This window comes from Bufo gargarizans, unplaced genomic scaffold, assembly GCF_014858855.1.
Source record: "Bufo gargarizans isolate SCDJY-AF-19 unplaced genomic scaffold, ASM1485885v1 original_scaffold_1649_pilon, whole genome shotgun sequence".
NCBI classification, from domain to species: Eukaryota; Metazoa; Chordata; class Amphibia; order Anura; family Bufonidae; genus Bufo; species Bufo gargarizans.
The window spans coordinates 197,725-210,548 of record NW_025334454.1 but is presented as its reverse complement, the minus strand read 5'-3'; positions in this window follow the sequence as shown (position 1 = coordinate 210,548).

Here is a 12,824-nt window from a genome sequence, read left to right as displayed (position 1 = left end):
CAAAAGAGAAGCCGGGCTGCGCGATCAAGTGGATTAAGGCGAGTTATATAATTTTTCTTTTCTTTTTTAACCCCTCCAGCCCTATTGTACTATGCATTCTGTATTAAGAATGCTATTATTTTCCCTTATAACCATGTTATAAGGGAAAATAATAATGATCGGGTCCCCATCCCGATCGTCTCCTAGCAACCATGCATGAAAATCGCACCGCATCCGCACTTGCTTGCGGATGCAATGCGATTTTCACGCAGCCCCATTCACTTCTATGGGGCCTGCGTTGTGTGAAAAACGCAGAATATAGAACATGCTGCGATTTTAACGCAACGCACAAGTGATGCGTGAAAATCACTGCTCATGTGCACAGCCACATAGAAATGAATGGGTCCGGATTCAGTGCGGGTGCAATGCGTTCACCTCACACATTGCACCCGCGCGGAAAACTCGCTCGTATGAAAGAGGCCTTAAGGTCACAGGAAAATAATGCTAGAAGACAGAGCCTTAAATAAAAAAATAAAATAAACTACATTAATGGCGGTTATTGCTCTCGCATCTTTTCCTAGGTCATGTGACATCACGTTCATCAGTCACACAGTCTAGGTGGAGCTCAGCTTCATGGAAGTGAATGGGACTGAGCTGCAATACCAAGTGCAGCCACTATACTCTGTACAATGCTGTGCTTGGAGAGTTGAAGGCCACCGTGCTACAGCGAGTGCTGGTGCCTTCTCAAATAGCTGATTGGCAGGGGTCCCGGGTGGCAGATCCCCACCGATCAGATACTGATGACCAGAGGATAGGTCATCAGTTGAAATATCTCAGAAAGCCCTTTTAATAATTATAGTTGGAGTCTGGAGAGACTAAGGCCTCATGCACACGACCAGGGCCTGCGTCAGCACCCGGCATACCCAGGCCCACTGTTCCTTAGGGGGCCCACTCATTTCCTCACTTCAAAATTGCGGCAGTCACAGTCCCTTTAAACATCACCCTGCTTACTATTACAGAACATGGAGCGTGCTGCTCTCAGCGTGCTCCATGTTCCCTCAGCAGCACAGGGGAGAAGGAAGCAGTCTCTCCCTCCCCCCTGTGCCGCTGCCAATGAGGAGAGAGTCGGCGGAGGAGGGGAGGGGCTGTGGCCACTGCGCCACCAATGATAATTAACCTTTAATACAGATACAGGAGGCAAGTGTGGGCAGCACGGTGGCTCAGTGGTTAGCACTGGTGCCTTGCAGCGCTGGGGTCCTAGATGCTACTGAAGGCTTGGCTGCCATGGTACTCTCCCTGCTGCTGTGTGCACAAAGCACAGGGCAGCAGGGAGAGTGTGAGATCCTATTCACCCTAATAAAGCTCTATTAGGGTGAATAGGACAAGGGATCAAAAGATCTCAGGCTCTAGCCCCTAAGGGAGGAAATAGTTATTAAATAAAAAGTAAACATTTTTTTTAAAAAAAACACCTAAATATTAAGTATAAATCACCCCCTTTCCCAATTTTACATATAAAATATAGAAACAATAAATAAATGAACATATCGCCACATCTGAAAAGGCCAAACTATTAAAATATAAAAGAAATCTATGCGGTGAACATCGTAATAAAAAATAAAAACAGTGCGATTCGCCCTTTTTTTTTGTCCCCTTGTGCCCCCAAAAAATAGGATAGGATACTGTTCGATTATGGGCCGGACGTTGCATAAATTGCAGAATTCATGTGGCTTTTATGGTGTTTTATTTTTTTTGCGTGGTATTGAATGGTATGGAGTATCGCAATACTTTTTTATGGTATCAAAATCGAATCAATTTTGGTATCGTGATAACCCTAGTCTGCTGCAGCCTGCCCTGCTGTGCTCCAAATGAAAATATTATCATATTGATATTAATTGGGCATTGAGGGCACAGGGGCACAGTGCTATCAGCATTCATATTGAAATTTATTTTAATATTCAATGTTTGTTTCTCTTTAGAGGGTGTACAGTAAAAACTGAATACTGAGTAGACCTGAGGGATTAAAACACTGGGTAGATAAAAAAAAGTAGGGGTATAAGGATTGATTCACATATATCCGCTCTGTAGCGCGTTCTGTCTATTGTATTTGGCAACATCTATGGCCTCATGCACACGACCGTGACGTTTTTTGCAGTCCGCAAACCATGGATCTACAAAAAATTGAAGCCGCCCGTGTGCCTTCCGCAATTTGCGGAACGGGACGGGCGGCCCATTGTAGACATGCCTATTTTTGTCCGCGAAACGGACAAGAATAGGACATGCTAAATTTTTTGGGTGGGGCCTCGGAATGGAGCAACGGATGCGGACAGCACAAAACGGAACAGCTGGCCCCTAATAGAACAGTCCTATCCTTGTCCGTAATGCGGACAATAACAGGACATGTTCTATTTTTTGGCGGAATGGACATATGGAAAAAGAATGCACGCGGAGTAACTTCCGTTTTTTTTGCGGACCCATTAAAATAAATGGTTCCACATAAGGTCTGCAAAATTAAAAACGGAAGGGAGACGGAAAGAAAATACGTTTGTGCAGCCAGAGACCTAACTGTTGCACAAAGCTTCCTTAAATAGGGGAAGGGGAGGGATCAGCCAACCCCCTCCCCCAGAGGAAAAATCTATAGATTTAACTAAATTCCCACAGAAGCAGAGGTCACCGAAAAATCCTCCAACAGGAGGAAAACATGCAAATAAAATGAATAACATTTGCATGAGAAAAACACGGAAAAAAAAATTGCGTTGAGCGAAATACCCGGAAGTGACGCGACAGAGAATCCCCGCGTCCCTTCCGGAAGATGGCAGCACCCAGGGACCGAAAATCTGGAACGAGGACGCCGCCAACCTACCTCAGCCAGGCGCAACAGCGCGGGGCCTGGCAGCAGATAAGCTGTCGGCCACTAATGAGGTACATAAGCAAAAAAAAGGGGGGCAACAGCGTTACCCAAAAGGAAATAAGGATCCCCACACTTTCAAGAGAAAGGGGGATCAACCGCCTAGTCCACCTGTCCGGCAAAGACACAAAAAAACACAGTGGGCTGGGGGTTGACTCCCTTCTTTTAAGGGGATACTTAATTGTTTAAATTGAGTTATTATGCTTGGGCTCATTAAACATTCCGCCGATCCTACCAGTCCACGGGGGGTGGTTAACCCCCATCTGTGCTGCTTGTAGGACGTAAGGAAATAAACTGCATATTCCAGATGAGGACGCACCAACGCTTTGTAAAGTGGTAATATTACATCCCTGCCCCGCGAGTCCATGCCTCGTTTAACCGCTTGCCGCACACCTAACGCCGATAGGCGTCCGGGCGGCGGCTCACTCAGGTCTCAGCGACGCCTATTGGCGTCATCTCTTGAGACCTGAGATTTCCTGTTAACGCGCGCTCACAGGATCGCACGTTCACAGGATCGCGCAGTTCACAAGTTTATCTACAGCCTGCTGGCAGCGATCATTGGCTGGCAGGCTGTAGATTTTTAAATTAACCAATGAAATGGGTATATCAGACGCTATTTTGTAAAAAGCGTCTGATATACCTGCTACCTGGTCCTCTGGTGGTCCCTTTTGCTTGGATCGACCACCAGAGGACACAGGCAGCTCTGTAAGTAGCACCAATCACCACACACACATTACACACACCCCCTCCCTGCCACTTATTAACCCCTTATTAACCCCAGATCACCCCATATAGACTCCCTGATCACCCCCCTGTCATTGATCACCCCCCTGTAAGGGTCCCTCATCACCGCCAGGTAGTTAGCGCCAAGCCCACCGCACCGCAGTCACTGATTAGCGTCATCGCTGTCGCTAATCAGCACTAGTACTATATAGTATCTGTAAGTGATCAAGACTGATCACAATCAGATCTATATCAGTACATTAGGGTCACCTTAGGCTCTACAAAAAACACTGTTCGCCCGATCAGGCCTGATCTTGTGCGCACACTTGCGTTCAGACCGCCCCACCGCAGTGACAGAATATTTTTTTTTCTGATCACTGCAAAAACACCGTAAAAAAGCTGCGCCGCTATAAAGATCACTTTTGAGCTTTCTGGATCTTTATTAGCGATCGCAGCTTTACTTCGCAAGCACTCTTTTTTACTAGGTAGGTGTGCTCTTTTTCCTGGGTAGTCTCAGAGGAATACTCCCTAAATTTAGTTAGCCCAAAATGTCAAACAAGGGGTATTCCGCTGAAGAGGCATACAGGATTCTGGCCGTGATGGATAAAAGCGATGGGGACGTCTCACCCGCTGAATCCAGTGGTTCAGAATATGAACCTGTAGACAGCAGTGGCACTCTAACCGCTAGCGAAGATGACGAGGTAGAGGTCCCTGCTACGGTCAGGCGTACCCGATCCCATGTAAGAGTTCTGCCTACCCCGCGTGATGAGCCTCATTTGCAGCAGAGTGTTGCTAGCGCTGATCTTTTTTATGGTGCGGCATACACCAGCAGCGCAGCACATCCTGGACCTTCTACCAGCACTGCCGTATTCCCTGGTGAAGTGGCGAGCACCAGAAGGGCAGTTCAAGCTGGTACGGTGGCACGTGCAGTAACTCCCCCGTCGCAGCCACCACGTTCACAGGCCCGTAGAGCCCGTAGTATCCCAGAGGTGCTGGCAAACCCTAATTGGCAATCCCCTGCTTCCGCCACACCCGTATTGCCCCTTTCACCGCCCAGTCTGGAGTTCGCATGGAGACGGCTCATTTAGGATCGGCCCTTCAGTTTTTTGAGCTGTTCTTCACCGTGGATCTCTATGACTTAGTTGTGGCAGAAACCAACCGATACGCCACAGACTATATAACCGCCAATCCGGAAAGCTTCTATGCCCAGCGTTACCGGTGGAAACCAGTCACAGTTTCCGAACTTAAAATATTTTTGGCCCTTATCCTCAGCATGGGTCTAACTAAAAAAAAAGTATTGCGGTCCTATTGGTCTAAAGACCCAATACATTACATGCCCCTGTTCTCTGCTGCAATGTCCAGGGCACGTTTTGAGGTCATCATGCGCTTTATGCATTTCGCTGACAATAAAACCTGTCATCCAAGACGCCACCCTGCTTATGACCGGCTTCACAAAATTCGGCCCCTCATAGACCATTTTTCATCCAGATTTGCAGATGCGTATACCCCCAATCAGAACATCTGCATAGACGAGTCCCTTGTACATTTTATGGGGTCAAACTGTATAAGCTCTGTGAAAGGGCCACAGGCTATACATATCGTTTTAGGGTCTATGAGGGAAAAGACTCAAAACTGGAGCCGGTCGGATGCCGTGTACCTGGGGAGCAGTGGCAAGATTGTCTGGGACTTGGTGTCACCCTTACTCCACAAGGAGTACCACTTATACGTGGACATTTTTTACACAAGTGTGGCCCTCTTTCGGCACTTACATCTAGTCGGAATGCAATGCTGTGGCACCACGCGACCTAGTCGCCGGGGCTTCCCCCAATGGCTCGTTAATACCCGACTTGCACGTGGGGAGAGGGCTTCCTTGTGTGACCAAGAAATGCTTGCGGTGAAGTGGAGGGACAAGAGGGACGTTTACCTTCTGTCCACCATTCACGCAGACACGACAGTACAAATTGAAAGGGCAACTGGAGTCATTACGAAACCCCTCTCTGTCCACGACTATAACCTTCACATGGGAGGGGTGGACTTTGGAGCCATTGCGCAGAGAGAGGGAGAAAAAAACAACTCCCTCTCTCTGCGCTGTGATTGGTCAGCGCTGCTGTCAGGGGGAAGGACAGACACTGGCGTCTCCTCCTCCTTGCTCTGAATGTTGAAATTACCGGGGGCCACAGCGGGTGAACTGAGCGGCGCCCAGGACTAATAGTAAGTGCACTTAGATCCCTGGGCGCCGCTCTATGCAGCCTACTACTAATAAGTTAATATTCTTTGTACCCATGAAATGTCCTCTTTAACTCCTGTCGGCAGCGGTATAACAGACCCGGCACCCGGCCTCAATAACAGGGCATGCGATCTGTGGCACCTGAGGGGTTAATTACCGCAGATCGCATGCCCTGTTATTGAGGCCGGGTGCCGGGTCTGTGATACCGCTGCCTATACTTATGTTTTACATTCATTGGTGGCGCAGTGGCGACAGCTCCTCCCCTCCTCCTCCCTGCTATCTGCCCATTGGTGGTAGTGGCGGCCGCGTCACAGTGGAGAGGGAGGGACTCCTTCCTTCTCCACTGACTGTGCTATTGAAGAGAACATAGGCTGCGCAGGATCGCGGCGGTACAGTCGCAAATGGCGACAAGACTAAAAAGTCTTGTCGCCATCTGCAAATTTTAAGGCGCATTGGCGACCGTTTTGGTCGCCATCTGGAGCCCTGCAATGACCAGATGTTGGCTCCCTATTTAGTGTCCCGCCGCACCAGACGCTGGTATAAGAAGGTGTCTGTATATTTAATTCAATTGGCACTGTATAATAGTCTTGTTCTCTACAGTAAGGCTGGGAGAACAGGATCCTTCCTAAAATTCCAGGAAGAGATCATTTCGGAACTCCTATATCCAGGAGGGTCTGTGCCCCAAGTCCCTGATGTAGTGAGTCGGCTACATGACAGACACTTCCCAAGTGTCTATCCTGGTACCCCAACTCACTGTTCCCCAAGAAAAAGATGTCGTGTCTGTAGCAGGGGTGGAATAAGGCGTGACACCACCTTTTTTTGTCCTGACCAGCCTGGGGGAGTGTTTCCGCAAGTACCACACACAGATACACTATTAGTGTAGGGATTGCGTCACACAGAGCTGCCACAAACCTCTCCTTTCACCTGGGACAAAGTGCATAATGTACTTCGCCACATCTCTGGGCGATTTGCGCTTTGCACATTGTCCCATGGGGAAGGATAGGTTTATCCTCTAAAGGTAAAAACAAAAAACAAAAAAACACCGGTAAGCAAAAAAGTTAATGTTCTGTTTCAAAAGTTCAATAAAGTTTATAAAAGTTAATGTTCTGTTTCAAATGTTATATAAAGTTAATGTTAATAAATTTATTGCGTTGCGGCCTGTTTTTTATTTTATTTTTTACCTTCTAGGTGGACCAAGCGATCAACCAGCTGCAGCACTGATGTGCATTCTGACAGAAGCATTGTGCTGCTGTCACTGTCAGATTACACACAAGTCGGTGTATGCGGCGCTGCAAGATGAGATTTCTCCTCTGCAGTAAAAAAGATACGTTTGCCGAGGCTTATGAGGGGCGGTGTTCATATGCTTTGGCAAACACTTTGTATAAAAAAAAAAATTTAAAAAAATTCTGGCAATGATTTCTTCATCCACATCGATTGATGTGAATGGAGAAATCGGGTTTGCCAGGGCATACGAGCTGAGTGGGTTTGGATGTTGGGCGGAGCTCCTATGTCCTGGCAGACGCCTTTCCCCTCTTTTTTTTTTTTGCACATTTTTTGGCAGAGATTTTTTCATCCACATTGATCGATGCGAATGAAGAAATCTGTGCCGTTCATTTTTCTTTCAGCCCAGAGGCTGAACGGAAAAAAAAATCTCATTACCCATATGCTCAATATATACAAAGTTGTCAATTTACAGAGATATTTCTCTCACCCAGCATGGGTATATGTAAAAATACACCCCAAAACACATTGCCCTACTTCTTCTGAGTACGGCAATACCACATGTATGACACTTTTTTGCAGCCTAGGTGCACAAAGTGGCCCAAATTCCAACGAGTCCCTTTAGGCTTTACAGGGTTGCTCACAATTCTGCCCCGCCCAAAATGCCAGAACAGTAAACACACCCCACAAATGACCCCATTTCGGAAAGTAGACACCCCAAGGTATTCACTGAGGGGCATAATGAGTCCGTGGGAGATTTTATATTTTTTTGCCAGAAGTTTGCAGAAATTGAAACTTTTTTTTTCTCAGAAAGTGTTATTTTCCGCTAACTTGTGAAAAAAAAATTAATCATACATAAACTCACCATGCCCCTCCGCGAATACTTTGGGGTGTCTTCTTTCTAAAATGGGGTCATTTGGGGGGTATTTATACTATCCTGGCATTCTAGCACCTCAAGAAACATAACAGGTGCTCAGAAAGTCAGAGCTGCTTCAAAATGCGGAAATTCACATTCTTGTACTATAGTTTGTAAACACTAACTTTTGCGATTTTTTTTATCAAAGACATGTAGCACAATAAATTCTGACACAGACTTGTATAGAAATGTAATTATATTTGAACAATTTAAAAATACGTGGGAAGGGGTCATTTTTGTAAATCCCCAAAACGCGTTTGGTATCAATCTCCCTATGGAGTAGAGAGATCCTGCAAAAAACCGAGGAAGTCTGGACAACTGCCATCTAACCAGAAAGCCGCCGAAGTGAATCATCGCTGCCACGCTGGTGATGAAAGACATCGACACCGCGTGCAACAAGCAAATCTCACTGGCGGCCAAAAACTCAAACCTGGACACCAGCTCTTGAGACCGGAACCGAGACAGGTACGCCGTGTCGAGAGCTCAATATCCAACATCAAAAGACCCTCGGGTAAGCCTCTACAAATCATCGACAAGCGATCGCTTTTGCTATATTGAATACAGCGGGACGCCGCTGTGCGTATGAACAGCCTGAATATTATCTTATGCAAACTCACAGGCTACATACGCTCTCAAGCATTGCCACAGTTGGCAAGTAAGGACCTTTCTAAAAAGTATATAATATTATACTAACCGTATATGGGACTCTATACCTAACAACCAGTGTGTTTATACTTTGTGACTGACTATTCGCATTGAAAGTTTATACTGGGATCCATGCACATATTGACTATATTATTTAATATATTTTTATTCATTTTGTTTTTATGACCATTTATAATCTAATTAATTTTATTATCTATACCTAGTGTATTTTAACATTTTTCTGTATTTTATCCTTAAGATTTACTGTCATTTCTGCATTTTTACCATTTGTGTTAATAAAAGATCCCTATACTTTAAGAGTGTGCCCCACTTTCATTATTTATTTATGCAATTTAAAAATACACTTTTTATGAGAAAATTGCGGTCTATTTTGATCAGAAAAACGAAAAATGTCAGCAGCAATCAAATACCACCAAAAGAAAGCTGTATTTGTGAGAAGAAAAGGAGGTAAAATTTATTTGGGTGCCAAGTTGCATGACCGAGCAATAAACCGTTAAAGTTGTGAAGTGACAATTTGTAAAAAAGGGCCTGGTCACTGGGAGGGTATAAACCTGTGGTCCTTAAGTGGTTAATGCATGACAATATCCTGGTAGCCTTAGAAGCAGCTGATTGACATTTGTTGTAGAAATATTAATAGTTGTAATCAGCTCGCATCAAAGTTTGTGTAAGGAAAAAGGTAAATCCATCCTCCATCAGCCGCAGTTAGAGACAGACCCAGGTGCTACCATCTTGATTGAATTCTGAGCAACTCCTCCGCCCTGCTTAGTGTGTTCACTTTTATTTACTCACAAATAGGTGTAAAAGGGGTTGGCCCAAGACAAGGATGCAGGAAGTGATGACATACAGGAAGTGATGACATAGAGGAAGTGATGACACAGGAAGACAAGAGACCATCATTTAGAATAACATAGCCAGCTAACAAACACATGTATCCTATAACCACTGGAGCGAACTTTATCCAGCCTTGCTCAGTGATCAATGCCAGATAAAGTTACTATGATCCACATGCAGGTTTATTTACAGTACAGCGTCATTATCTCCAGCGGCTGATCAGGCGCACTAGAGACAACAAACGCACGTTCCTTTACAGGACATACACGGGAAGATATCCACTCCAATGGTTTACCCTGACACAGAGACATGACGACAATACACAATATATTAAATACACATCCTAATAAAATTTCCACAACACATTGTGTGCTGTAATTTAATCTACCATCTATAAGGACACCCGAATCCTTCTCTATAAGTGACTCTCCCAGTGCTACATCACCTAGGACATATGAAGCACAGAGATTATTACTACCAAGATGCAGAACTTTACATTTGTCCACATTGAACCTCATTTTCCAAGTTGATGCCCAATCACTCAGTGTCCCAGTCAGCTTGTAGTATATGGACATCTTCCATAGACCGTACAGTTCTACACAGCTTAGTGTCATCTGCAAAGATAGATATGGTGCTATTAATCCCATCCTCAATATCATTAATAAAATAATAAAGGGCCCAGCACTGAACCTTGGGGTCACCACTTATAACCCAGGACCATTCTGAATATGAATCATTGGACCACAACTCTCTGGTCCTTCAGCCAGTTTTCAATCCAATTACAAACTATACTTTCCAAGCCTATAGACCTTACTTTACCTAATAAACGTCTATGAGGGACAGTATCAAAAACACTACATCCACAGCCGCCCCTCTGTCCAGGCTACTACTCACCTCACTACATCCACAGCCGCCCCTCTGTCCAGGCTTCTACTCACCTCACTACATCCACAGCCGCCCCTCTGTCCAGGCTTCTACTTACCTCCTCATAAAAACATATCAGGTTAGTCTGACAACTTTTGCCCCTGGTAAACCCATGCTGGTTAGCACTTATATTATTTACAGTCACATACTCCTGAATATAGTCCCTTAAGAGTCCTTCAAACATTTTTCCCACAACAGAAGTTAAACTAACTGGTCTATAATTACCTGTGGAGGACCTTGATCCTTTTTTGCATATGGGCACCACGTTTGCCTTGCGCCAATCACTTGGCACTGTACCAGTCCCTAGAGAATCCTTAAAAATTATAAACAGGGGCACAGCAATGACTGAACTGAGCTCTTTAAGCACTCTAGGGTGTAATCCATCTGGACCCGGAGTTTTGTTCACATTTACCCTATTTAAAGGGATTCTGTCACCTCCCCTAAGCCAAAAAACGATTTTAAAGCAGCCATGAAGCACAGCTTACCTGGATTAGGCTGTGCTCTTTTATCTTGCAATCCGTCCAGCAGTTACTGCAAAAAACGACTTTTATGGATATGCAAATGTGTCCTGAAGGTGCCCAGAGGGGCGTTTTGTTCTTCTTAGAGAGCCCAGTACCTCCCCTCTTACAGTGCCCAGCCCGCCTTCCTTGTACTGTCTAACCGCCCCCAGCCTCCCCTCCCTCTCCTCCCCCTCCCTCACGCCGAACGAACTCTCGCACAGGCGCAGTACCCACTGAGGGCTGCGCCTGTGCAATCAGCAGGAGACTGAGGGCAGGAGCTTCATCCTAGTCACTGGGCATGCGCTGAGCCCAGTGACGTCCGATGCTCGCTCTTCCCTGCTGACTGAGGGAAGAGCGAGCATCGGACGTCACTGGGCTCGGCGCATGCCCAGTGACGAGGATGAAGCTCCTGCCCTCAGTCTCCTGCTGATCGCACAGGCGCAGCCCTCAGTGGGTACTGCGCCTGTGCGACAGTTCGTTCGGCGTGAGGGAGGGGGAGGAGAGGCTGTGGCAGGCTGGGGGCGGTTAGACAGTGCAAGGAAGGCGGGCTGGGCACTGTAAGAGGGGCGGTACTGGGCTTTCTAAGAACAAAACGCCCCTCTGGGCACATTCAGGACTCATTTGCATATCAATAAAAGTCGTTTTTTGCAGAAACTGCTGGACGGATTGCAAGATAAAAGAGCACAGCCTAATCCAGGTAAGCTGTGCTTCATGGCTGCTTTAAAATCGTTTTTTGGCTTAGGGGAGGTGACAGAATCCCTTTAACTTCTCTTGGACCATATCTACAGTTAGCCTATTGAGTATATCACTGGATGTACTAACTACCCCGACACCACAGATTTCAGCTCCTCTCTCTTTTGCATATACAGAGCTAAAAAAAAAAATTATATATATAGGAACTCTGCCTTTTCCTGCTCAGACCTAGGTTTTTTAGCATTTATATATTTAAAAAAAAAACTTTTAGGGATTTGTTTTGCTTACTTTTGCTACCTGCTGTTTGCTTTGTATCTCCTTTTTACTGGTTTTATTAAGCCCTTTGTAAGATTTGTATTTTTTAAATCCCCTCTGTCTTATTTCTCTTTACAGTAGCTGTAAGCCATATTGGGGGGGGGGGGGGTTAATTTTATGGGCATAGAGAAAAAAAAAAAGTTAATCCAATCTAGTGGAGGACTCCCAAGAGATAGGCTATAACTAGAGGAGTCAGTGGATGGAGGATAAAGAAAATGGAGCAAGAAAACCAAGTAAAGCAAGGGAGGCATCTAAAGGGGTGTTCATGCTGAAAGAGATTAGTGTGTAAATTAAAATAAGAATTAGTGACTAAACTAGTCAGAGGTTACACCCCTATGAGAAGCGCCAAAACACAAGTGTTCCAGAGGAAAAAACCCAACAAGGTGGTCAAGAGAGTATCAGCTAATACTCTTGACCACCTTGTTGGTTTTCTCTGGAACACTATTGGGGTTTAATTTTAGCCATTTATACTGTTACCTAAAAGGAACACATTTTTTAGTGCAATTACTCATCGTGGATTTGAAGCTCTACCATTTATCCTGTCTTATTATGCGACAGTAGCTGCTCCCAGGATATGCCCTGAAATGCTGCCCTCAACCCAGGGAAATTAGCCTTTTTGAAATTCAGTGTTTTTGCTCTGCCTGACAAGACTTTGCTTCTTATAGTTTAGAGGGAATATAATTATATTGTGGTCACTGTTACCTAGTGTTTCTCAAACAGTAACATTTCCAACAAGCTCTGCTTCATTAGAAATTACCAAATCCAACAGAGCATCGCCCCTAGTGGGAGCTTCTACAAACTGGTCCTGCAGCAAGTTGAGGAATTTTCTCCCCTTTGCAGTTGAGGCAGAACCATGACCCCAGTCGATGTCTGGGAAGTTAAAATCTCCCATTATGACCACTGTACCAGCCTGTGCCGCCAGCT